The sequence below is a fragment of the Gavialis gangeticus genome, unplaced genomic scaffold (genome assembly GCF_001723915.1).
Source record: "Gavialis gangeticus isolate Ggan-Ray unplaced genomic scaffold, GavGan_comp1, whole genome shotgun sequence".
NCBI classification, from domain to species: Eukaryota; Metazoa; Chordata; order Crocodylia; family Gavialidae; genus Gavialis; species Gavialis gangeticus.
The window spans coordinates 10,109,324-10,121,015 of NW_017729003.1; the positions used below are offsets into that span (position 1 = coordinate 10,109,324).

The 11,692-nt window shown below is 44.2% G+C and overlaps 1 protein-coding gene across 2 annotated transcripts in view; it reads left to right on the forward strand.

Moving 5' to 3' along the window:
• Positions 1–11,692, forward strand: part of PALD1 (phosphatase domain containing, paladin 1) — a 219,411-nt gene that overhangs the window by 19,952 nt on the left and 187,767 nt on the right. The window contains exon 2 of one of the 2 annotated variants that reach the window (XM_019507807.1): positions 3,644–3,690. The exons of the other annotated variant lie outside the window; for it this stretch is intronic. The gene's annotated coding sequence lies outside the window, so the exon portion shown is untranslated. The remainder of the gene's footprint in view (positions 1–3,643; positions 3,691–11,692) is intronic. 2 annotated transcript variants of the gene reach the window in all.

Here is an 11,692-nt window from a genome sequence, read left to right on the forward strand (position 1 = left end):
TCAAAACAGTAAACATAAAACATAAAGCCCCTGGGCTGCAACATAAAAACTAGACCATCCGGTCAAACAAAAATCTACTCCCTACTAGAGAGCGAGGGAACAAGGGCTTCACCAACCTCAGCAGTGACCAGGGGATGCTCTCATGGCCAGAGTCCTCCCCTCTGTCTGTCCGAGCTGAGTCCCTACTCCCACAGCTGCTGGAGAGGGACTGGCCTTCTACCTGGGCTTAAGAAGGGATAAGCCCTGCCCCTTCCTGGTCAGCTGGTTTTACCAGTTGCCCCGGCAGCCAGCACCTGTGCAGCCCTGGTGACTGGCAGCTGAGCCTCCCCCTTTCTGCCACTAGGGGTCTCCCCAGAGCAGTCTCCGCTCTCAGGCGCAGGGCACCTGAGTGCACTGTGACAGGGTTACAAAACAATTTCCAGGAAGACCTGTTTGTACCTGAGACCTCAGTATAAGGCTCCTGAGACTCATGGGCCTTTCTTGGGTTTCTCCATGTTCCATATCTCTCTAAAGTTGATCTGCTTAATTGCTTTATTTCAGTGGGAAGAGAGAGCGAGATTCAGGTAATGGCAGCTTAAACTTACTGTATGATATTCTATAAGGACAAGGTGGTGCTAATAGCACATCCAAAATACATCCCCCAAAGTAATCTGAGGTTTTTAGCTTAACCAACCCACTAAATTGTATCATTGTCTTGGAATTGTGTTAACACCAAAAGATAAAAATTTATACTCAATAGATGCATTCTAGTCTCGGCTTTATTAGACTGGTAGAATGTAATCATCCGTTCAGACTAGGGGCCCCATCAATTTCTGGTTTATGACTGGGTGTTTAAGGTCAGAATGGCTTGTTGCAAATAGCATTGACATATTCCACAATTCATCTCTTGGTTACCAGTCGGTCACTGAACTTCTCCCACTGAAAATCAATGCTTGCTGTCCCAGAGTTTAAAAGACACATTCTGATGTGCCATAGTTTCATAGTTGTTAGGGTCAGAAGGACCTCAATAGATCATCGAGTCTGACCCCCAGCCCTGGGCAGGAAAGAGTGTTGGGGTCATATGACCCCAACCAGGCGCTTGTCCTGTCTCCTCTTAAAGACCCCCAAGCTAGGGGAGAGCACCACCTCCCTTGGAAGCCCATTCCAGATTCTGGCAACCCTTACCATAAAGTTCTTCCTGATGTCCAACCTAAATCTGATCTCTGTCAGTTTGTGGCCATTGTTTTCTTGTTATTCCAAGGGCTGCCTGGTAAATAGAGCATCTCCTATTTCTTGCTGCCCTCCCTGATGAATTTGTAAACGGCCACAAGATCACCTCTCAGCCTTCTCTTGAGGAGGCTGAAGAGATCCAGGTCCCTCAGTCTCTCCTCATAGGGCCTTACCTGCAGCCCCCTAACTGTACGAGTGGCCCTTCTCTGAACCCTCTTAAGGTTATCCACAGCCCTCTTGAAGTGCAGCACCTAGAACTGGATGCAGTACTCCAACTGCAGCCTAACCAATGCCGCATGGAGGGGAAGCATCACCTCCCTGGACCTGTTCATGATCCACCTGCTAATGCATGATAGTGTGGTTAGCTATACTGGTTACTTTATCACATTTATGGCTCATATTCATCTTGGAGTCAGTAAACTATGACTCCGAAATCCCTTTCTGCCACTGTGTGGCTGAGGTCATCCCCTAGCCTATAAGTGTGTTGGCGATTCCTTCTCTCTAGATGCAGCACTTTGCACTTGTCTTTGTTGAACTGCATCCTATTGTTTTCCATGATTGGATATCAGCAAAGCAACCAGTAACTTAATCCAAGGCATTATATTTGACACAGTGGTTAGATCAGATGCCAGATTTGGGAGAAGATGCACCTATAGCTCCTCATTCCCACCATCCTGAGGAGGCATTGCTCGCCAGTCATCATCTATGGTGGGACCCACACAGACACTTTAAAGAAGAAAGGTCACACACCTGGCAGTAACTGTAGTTTCTCAAAGTGTTATCAGTGTTCATGCCACACTTTGCCCCCCTTGGTTTTTAGAAGTTCTAAGCTGTCATAGGCTTTGAATTGTGAAAAAATTGGGGGAGGTTCATACCTGCTCTGTGTCCTGTGCCTCCTTTTGCTCCTGTGTGAGGGCATAAGGCATGGACCTAATCCCAGTGGATGTGGCTTTTCAAAAAAGCCAGATCACACACTCACAGGACACATGTGGGATCCCCATTGACTAGAATGTCTCAGAACAGTCACTATACAGAACTGTCCTTTGCCTACTGCATGCCTGTGCAGGACTGCAGTGAAAGTTCCGATTTGGGAATTAAAACAGGTAATTATTTAATGGGGTAACTGAACTCAATTAAACTTCCTTAATGAGAGCAGGAGAGACTCTGAAGGTAGGCTGTCTTCTAAGGGCCCTGGCCATTCTGGGCAAATCGTATCTACCTCTGAAAAACATCTTAGTACTTTATATCTCAGCCTTTGGCAGCACATGTAGAGTCTGTAACATGCTGTATTAAAGTGAAATAACTTGAGCATAGGTGGCTGGCTGGTTGGGGACATTAAAAAAGCTTCTGAGGAGTGGTAGCAGAAAGAGGGAGGCAAGTTCTCTAGAAGAGAGGATATAGCTGCAGTGATTGATGCAGAAGTAGTGGGGAATAGGGAGATGGATAGACCCTGTCTTATCTTTGACCCTTTAAAATTTGGCTGCAGCTATAGCTAGACACGTTCTGCATTGAATTCATTGTAATAAGATGTATTTCCCTCTCTTACTTGCATGCTTTTGTAAGATTCCTTGGTATAAAAGGAAGATGTGACAGAAATAACTACTTTGTTTTATAGATAATGTATAAACATATTTATGAGCAATTTATTAGTGATTTGTGTAACAGAAATTCCTAGAGATCAATTGAGATCATATTTTTAGCATGCTAGGGACTGAACAGAGGAGGAGAAGCACTCCAGGCTCTGAAGAGTTGATAAACTAAACAAACAAGGCAGGCAAAGGGGAGGGAAAAGGGATATAACATGCATTAAAATGAACTCTATAAGGGCCAGAGGACATCATGTTAGCTTTCTTCAAAGTCAATGAGAAGTGCCCAGAGAAAGGTGCAGTGCTGTCTTGCCCAGTAGGTGGGAGTAAGGGCAGGAAAGAAAGGGAGGTCCTTGTTTGCAAGCCTTTCGTCAGCATGGTTTATATTGAATTAGTCCTTCTGTGGCAGTCCCCACTTACTGAGCTTAGGTTGTGTGCTGCGGTTGCCAGGAGTCGCAGGCTTTTGATTGGCAGAGAGAGGCCCACAGAGTTGGCCCTCTTTAAAGTCCGCCCCCACATCCTCTGCACACAGACAGTCAAGGCTGTGCTGCTTAGAGTGGGAGAGTGTGCGTGAGCAGAGCGAGCTCCTGTTGCTCCACCCGGCTATTTTTGCTGGCAATGAGCAGGGCTTGATCACTGACAACAGATTCTTACAGATTTTGCTTCTGCTGCTGGCTCCTGAATCAGCCTCAAATAATGGGTTTAACTGCTTTGTTGCCCTAGGAGCCTTCAATGGATTGTCTGGAAAAGTTACAAGGAGAACAAGAGGAACTTCTTAAACCAGTGCTGGGAAGCTGTTGTCTGAAGTTTTGAACTTTTACGGTTTATTTTTTTTTGTGTCCCTCCAGTACAGAAGAAAGGAAACTGAATGACCTCTGGAGCTGCTGGAATTCAGGTACTGTTGTGGCTCTGTGCATGCTTTTGTTGTTTCTGTTGCATATCATTGGACCCCTATCTCCTTGGGTTTTTGTTTCCTCCTTGTGGTTTTGTACAATGCTGCGGCTCTGTCTGCTGTTCTGTTTTCAATGGGGCTGGGGGCTTAACATCTTGCTTTGCCTGCTTTCTTACTGTGCCTTTTCTTCAAGAAAATTCCCACTCTCTCCCCTCTTGCTTCCCAGTTTATTTCTATAGTCTGTGATGGTGGAAGGATTTCTTCCCAGCTTTGCCAGCCACAGGGCTTCCACTCTTATGCCTGGGACTGAGGAATTTTCCCATTCTTCTTTTCTTAAGAACTTGTCTTAGTATTTTTGGAAATATTCAGATTCTCTTTCTTTGTGGTGGAGCAGAAAAACTTGCATTGTGTAAGATTCTCTTTGAAAGAGGTGGCCTAATAAAATGCAAAGCCCTAATGTCTCTGCTAGCTATGAGGACCATTGGGCTCAATGTACTTTTTGATATGTAAAATAAAATAAAATCCTGCCATGGAGGTGAAGAGTGGGAAGAGGATATCTGGCATTGCCCAAGACTGACCTTGCTGAATGATTTAAGGACCCACTGTGACAGGCTGGGAAGAGAATTGCATCTAGTCTTTTCCAGACAAAAGGACAGTGGTTGTGAAACAAGTGCCTTGAGAGTGGCAGTGGCGATTCAGGCAGTGAATGAGAGAAAGCAGTGGTGAAGGAGAGGATCCTCTGTGCCTCTGAGAACAAGACTCAAAAGTTTAGAAATCTTTGCAGAAAAGAAACGTGCATGCGTGTGTGTTATGCATGCACTTATGTAGCAAGTTGTAGAGGCTGATTAAAGGTACTGTATAAATGCAAACAGAATAATAGTTTTATACTTATTTTGACCACTTCTGTCTTAAGTAGGTGTTTGTGCCAACTGTATTTTAGCAATGAACAGTCTAATATTGACTTCTCTGTGGGCCGTATTTCCTTATTGGGGTGGGTGTATAGCATCAAATAGACTACATGAAATAAAACAGCTTCTAAGGGCCAACATTCTGGGGACCCAAGACCTTTGATTTGGTCCAAGTCCTAGTTGCCTTTCTTGTTTTGCCATTCTGCTAGTGGCTGAGGGCATTTTCTATGACTCAGAAAAGCAATAGTGATGAAACAGCTAGAATTCACCTCTCTGATCTGAAAGAGCTTGCTCCTCTGTTCTTCTACCTGTTGCCTTCATCAGTCTTAGACATCACTAAAAACAGGGGATGTGTGTGTGTCTGGGGGTGGGGAGTAAGTTTTTAACCACCTGTCTAGTTTTGTCTTGCTTAGCTGTATTAAATGGAAGTGGAACTGCCCTGTTATGTGTCCTAGACCCTACTTTGGAGTAAGCATGAACAAGTTATAGCAAGGCTTGACACTGCTGAGCAATTAACAAAGTGTTTTTGGCCTTAGATTTGAAGAGAGTGTCTTGTTCTCTTAGCTGGAAGTAATGAACTAGCCAGCAAAAAGAGAGAGAAGCCAGAAAGGACATTAGCAAAGTGGAAGATGAAGAAAGGTATTTGTTTCTGCCCCAAAGGGAAAAATACTCCCACCTCCCTCCTCTCCCAGCTCCTTCATGATTTAAGTACCAGACAGCACAAGAATAAACTGGGTGTGGTACTGAGCAAGGAGGGATGCTACCTCAGCAGTAGGGATGGCTCGGAACAAGAATTTCATGCTAGAAATATGGATTGAATGAGTGTTGTTGTTCTTCTGAACCCATACTTGGGTACAGATGGAAAATATCATGTTATGCTGCAAGCCCAAGTTTTTGGCAGCTGAATCCTGTACTGAGTGCTCAGTACCTAAAGTTGATGTTTGGATGTGCAGGGTTGAAAACTGGGGTGCAGTATTTAGTCACTTGCCTGGCTTTGCCTGTAAAGATCCCTGCCAGTTAAATGTTAACTTGGATGGCTTGGAATTTTTCCATTCTTGTGGTCCCCAAAGAGCATGTTTCACTTCCATTAAACTAAACAGGGCTGACAGACATGCAAAGTGACTAGAAAACAGGCACCTTTCATTTATGTTTACAGCAGAAATTTAAGATGCCCAAATGCAAGGTTTCTCTTGGGTCTGATTTTCAGAAGTGTTAAGCACCTGCAGCACCAGTTGAAAGTCAGTGGGAGTTGCGATTGCCCAGTGCCTTTGAAAAATGAGGCTCTGAATGGGCTACTGCATGTCGATTAAAATTGCTTTGCCAGATAGGAAGTGTGGTTTTAACCTCTGCAGTTGGCATAGACATTCACTGCCATTTGCAGACATGCAGTCTAAGGCACACCCACTCACACAAATAAGCACTGCACATCTGTATGACAGCATATGTACAGTACTGCTCTGCTCTAAAAGCCACATCCTTTGTAAACTTACTTTAAGGCAAAATCAGATGCCAGCCCCATAGGAGCTTTTGCTTTGCTGAGGGCAGTACATAGCCTGGCTCCTTAAATTTTAAAGGGAGTGCTACCTAGCCTGCCTGCAAGAGAGAAACTCTCCATGGAATGGCAGGCACTGTTGTAAATCTGCACTGCGTTTAACAACACCATCCCTGCTCCTAAATGTGTTGGACTGAAGTTCATTGTAAACGTTCCCTGCTTTAACATGCTGTTAGAAATAACATGGGCATATGTGCTGCTTTCTTGCATCCTGGATCTACCATATTTTTTTTTTAGTGTTATCCAACATAGCAAGAATTGCCAGAAAATATTTTCAGCTTTCCAGGATGACTCTGCTCTGCCTGTTCTGGGAGTAGTGGTCCATGGATAGGAGAGAAAAGGTGCTCTGTTTTTTGGGCTGAAGACGAGAGCTGATGTTAAAAAGCATCAGATCAAAATTTCCTACACAGGATACTTATTAATCTGTTATTTTCTTTCTTTAGACTGACTTTTTGTCTGTTTTCAGTGAAATCAAAGTCTGATGTGCAGAAACTGACTTAAATATGTGCTTCTTGAGCTTTAAAATAGCACAGTGTAGCTTGTTTAAATTTACTTGTGTTTTTTTTAATAATGCGTGTGATATCTAGCATACATTTATGCCTCTGACAGCAGAGTGTGGGACCCTGGCAAGGTTAATGGTTAGTGTGGGTAGAGGTTTTTGTGGTACAGACATCCAGTGTGTTAAGTGTGATCTGCTTGGGAAGTTTACAGGTGCCTTTGCCCATGACATGACAAAGCAAAGTAATCGATTGAGGTGTGTTGGTCTTAGGTTTAGGCCAGCAAGGTGGCTTTGATTTTTGACAGAAGGGTTCAACTTGTGCAGCCTATGACCTTTATTTTATGGAGCCTTGCCTGTAGATCTGTATATAGGTATGATAATTATGATGGTAATATCTTGCATTGCTTAAGTGTGTCTCAAACATGGATGTTTGAGTATTTTATAAACATTAATGTGGTGTGATTATATTCCTTAGCAAGTAAGTGAGTCTCCATTTTGCCTGTAGGAAAACAGGTTGGTTTTTTGGGGGGGGAGGGGCTGGAGGTTTGGGGGCTTTTTGTGGTTTGTTTTTTTTTCTTTTTTTAGCTGCCTTCCCTTAATGGAAGTTTGTGAGCTGTTGAGATTTGGACCCTCTGAAAAATGACTTGTCCACATTTATGTGGCTGGCCTGGTACAGAGCCAGGACTGGAACCACATCTCAGAGTCCCAGTTTTGCTCCTTGAAAGGGTCAGAGTTGATTTGACTTGAAAACTAGTCTGTTTTTAACAAAGGAGCCACGGGGATATTCAGGACCTACGTTTTCCTACATCTGCAGTTTTGTTATCACATTTTCTGTTTTACATATGTTGTTCTCTCCTCTGCTGGGGACAGAGACAAAAGGGGAAATTGACCATAGAAGGGAAGAATGGAAATGACTGGCTGGAAGCAAAGCACTGTCAAATACAGGCAGTCCTCAACTTACAATGTTTCAAGCTTATGTTTATAAATTGACACTCTGTTTCAACTTTATGAAGTCAGTTTCAACTTTACAATGCTTGATCTGATGCAGTGCCATGCCGGCAAACCAGTTTGCTGCGTTGCTCATCTCTGTAGAGAACATCTGTCCAAACTTCCTTGGATACTTTCTTTAAGAAAGCAGACAAGACTCCAGAAAAACCTGCAGCCAAGACTCCTAAGAAGACTCCAGCCAAGAACCCTTCAAAAAGTCCAACCAAGAGCCTTTCAAAAAGTTCTGCAAAGTCACCTCAAAGAAGTCCTTCCAAATCAATATGATTGCCATTTACAATATAAATACCTTAATGTAGCTATATTACTCATCTATAACTGATCGAGTACAAAATTCTGGGGTATTTTTGGTGAAAATAAGGTATCAGGCCTTGGTTCAGGAACCAATCCCCCATTTATAACATTGTTTCTTACGAGAAAATTGGTTCCAAGTTACAATGTTTTGACTTAAGACACGGTTTTCAGGAACCAACCGTGTCGTAAGTCTGAGGGCTGCCTGTACTAGAAACAAAAAAGAAAAATAGGAAAAAAAAAAATCTTCAATTGTAGTTACGGTGATCTTAAGTCCCGATTGTCTTGACAGCAGCCAGGGCATTTTTAGATAGAAGCGGTATGTTTAGGTTGATGGCGTCCCTTTGAACACCATTCCTGCCACATGCTCATCAAGTAAGGCCAGAAATAGTCTTGCCAGAACTACACCTTGGGTGGAAATGGAAAGCTATTGGAATGTTTTCCTATTCAAGTAGTGAAGAAAGAGAGAGAATAGAAAGAAGAGCTTTAAGCCCAATTTCTTCCTTCTGCCCATTCCTCAAGAAGGAACCGCATCTAACGTAAAGAAAGGAAATTGCCTGCTAATGGCTCCAGTGTGGTGTTCTGATGCTGTAAAGCAGTGATTTCCAAATGGGGTGCTGTAAAGTGCTTTTAAGGCTATTGCATGATATTAGCACTGTGAGATGCGGAAACACCTAGATGTGATTCACAAGACAAACCCAGAGATTTCAAATAGGATCCCCTCGTATAAAAGACATTCTGACTTATTGTGGTCTTTCTGAGTTTTTTGCAGCAGAAGAATTGCTTTATTATTTTTTCTGCAGCCAAAAAAGGAGTGAACTGAGTTTCTGAAGCAACCCGTTCCAAAAACGTTATGGGGAAGAGAAGCAGGGCTTTGAATTGGAACAAGTTGAACCACTGCTGTAAAGCATCTGATCTGCAGCCTCTCATGTTCAAATCGTGGAGTTACTGGGTTTTGGTTGAGCCTTGTTGGTCTAACGGCATAGGCAGGCAAGGTTTTTTGAGTAATGTGATATCTTTTATTAGACCAACTGAGTAGTTAACTGAGTACAGCAACTGAGAGACTCCCTGTGCCTGAAGAAGGGTGATCGTGCCCAAAAGCTTGCTAAGAACTTTTTTTTCCCCTCAGTAGACTACTCAGTTGGTCTAATAAAAGATATCACATCTACTCAAAGAATCTTACCTGCCAATCGTGGAGTTAAGCACTCAAGTCAGCAAGTGGTAAAGTCAAGATTATGCATCCCCCTTTAAAGACATGCATTGACTTTTTGTATTTAATTGTATGGTCGCCTACTATTTCTGAGCAGTGCAGTAGAATACCATACCTGTTCTTCTGTGGTCCTAGGTATATACATGTAATGCCTGTGATAGATAAACAGTCCACTAAATTTGTTCCTATGTAAAGAACATGGTCTCCGTTGCACAACACAGTCTAGCATAGTGGGCCGTAGAGTACTTCTCTGTGGAGGGAAGGGAGAAAGGGGAGTATGCTTTAAGTAGTGTATTATTTTGTTGCCTTTTTAAAAAAATAGAGGTTCAGAAGACTTATTCTGTAACCAAGCTATATATACAGGGGTTTTGCAGTACCCTGTTCCTTGCTGTACCTCCTGCAGTACCCTTCTGGTGCCTCTTCCTTTTTTTTCTATGCAGTCACCTGCTTCTGCCACTTCAGTTTTAGTTTTAGCTCTGTTGCTATTAATGGTGGGTAACTGGGTTTGAGACTGTGTGGAAGTGCAGTACACGAGGCAGCCATTGATAAAACAGTGAACTGGACCAAATGAAAGGCACTGTGTAAAGACTCTTGGCAGATGTTGCATTGTATTGTGCCAGTTGGCCGTACATTAAAATTATTGTGGGATGCTACTGCCCCTTAGAGAAGTTTGGTGAGCAACTTTATGGATGACCTGCCATTTTTATCCAGGGGTAAAGTGCCATGTTATGATTTGTCATGTGTAACTCATGAGAGATGTTATATGTACCATCGCTGCTAGGCACCAAGTGGAACAAACAGAGAAAGATGCATTTCCTTAACTGTCTAGTTATAGTCCTTTCATGAGTGCCTTGTAAAGTTAAGAGTATTGGATGAAATTATTTTTTTTTCCCCCTTCCCTCTCCTGGTTGATTGTGTAGCCATTAGGAGCCAGGTGGGGGTGGGCTAGCCTTCCTGGAAGCCAGGAAACTTGTCCTTGTTGTTCCTTGGTCTATTTTAGTCTGTGTCATTCATGCAAACACGGCCCTTGTTTTAATGCACCTAACAAGCTTGTTTTGAAAGTTCACAGAGACTAAGAGAGAGTCAGATTTTGTTCTCCCATTACTGAATACAAAAACCATGAAGAGGAAGAAAGGAAGCTTATTTGCTTTGCAGAAGGTGTGGTTTTTTTAAAACCCTGTTTAAAAACAAGCGTCTTTTGCATGCACGGCAGTAATGTGGAAAGACCGTGCGTGGCTTGTAAATTGATCCATTGTGTTGCTTTCAGAACTTTCTAATCAGGAGAGGACGTGGTGGTTAGCTAGGAATAGAACAAAATCATAGCTTTCAGTTTCCAAAAATGCATTTTTTCATACGCTATATGCTGTCTGGGCCAAACATTATATAGACAAGCTTTTCATGTTGCTTTAACTGGCATTTAGCAGTTAGGTTTTGCTTGGGTGTTTCCTCATCTCTAGGTCAAAAAAGACCCAGTTTATTGAAGGGTTCTTTCTGGTATGTAACATTTTGTTTAGGCTTATTTTGTTGGTATTCCAGTAGAGCCAGAGCCATGATGAGGCATGGTCTTCTCTGAAAATAGTCGGCTTCATGCCCAAGAGGAAGCTGGTCTTACCCTCTTCTCTTGCCATCTAGATTAACATTGCTTTTGGATAAGTAGGGTTATCTAATGCCTTAGTGTTTTCAGTGAGAAGTTAAAATTTCATTAGGAAATGTGGTCTGATTTCATTAGGAAATGTGGTCAGGTGCTGACCAGCCAGGATGGAGAGGGGCACAGGACGGAGCTGCAAATACCTCATCCAGGCGGCGGGCAGGCGTGTACCCCCCGGATCTGTGCGGGGTGGGCTGCAGCTGCGGGCTGGGGACAAGGCAGATATGGGACAGAGGCACAGCTTGTCGGGGGGGCATGGGAAGGTGGGGGGGGCGGTTCCTGCCACTGCGCGTGGCTTGTCTGGTGCTCATCTGGCGGCTCCCACCACTCATCCGGCAGGGCATTGGTGGTGGGGGATGGTGTGTGCCCCTGGATCTGGGCGGGGTGGGCTGAGGCGAGGCTCTTCCTGACTGGGCAGATCTGGGAGCACCCCCCACTCCCGTGCCCTGTCAGACGAGCAGCAGGAGCAGTGGCAGAAGCCGCCAGATGAGCACTGGACGAGCTGTGGAGCCACCTCCCCTCACTTCCTGTGTTCCCCCAACGAGCCACCTCTCTGTCCCGTGCCTGCTCTGGCCCCAGGTGGGCAGCCCCAACCCCATCCCTACACCCTCCCTCACTGCGGGGCCTTGATCTGCCCCACCACATCTCTTCCACATCAAAAATATATCGGATTGGCACTGATATAAGGAAAATCGACAGCACTGGTAATTGGCTTTTTTTGTCTGATGTTGCCAATAAATGTCCTGTGCACGTGCATAGGGATGGGCACTCCACAGCCGGAGTGGGGTGTGGGATGGACCCGTGAGTGGCTGGTTCGGGGGACATGAGGGGGGTGGCTCCTGCCATTGCATGCACCCTGGGAGGGCATGCAGGGCATGTGCTTCCAGATCTG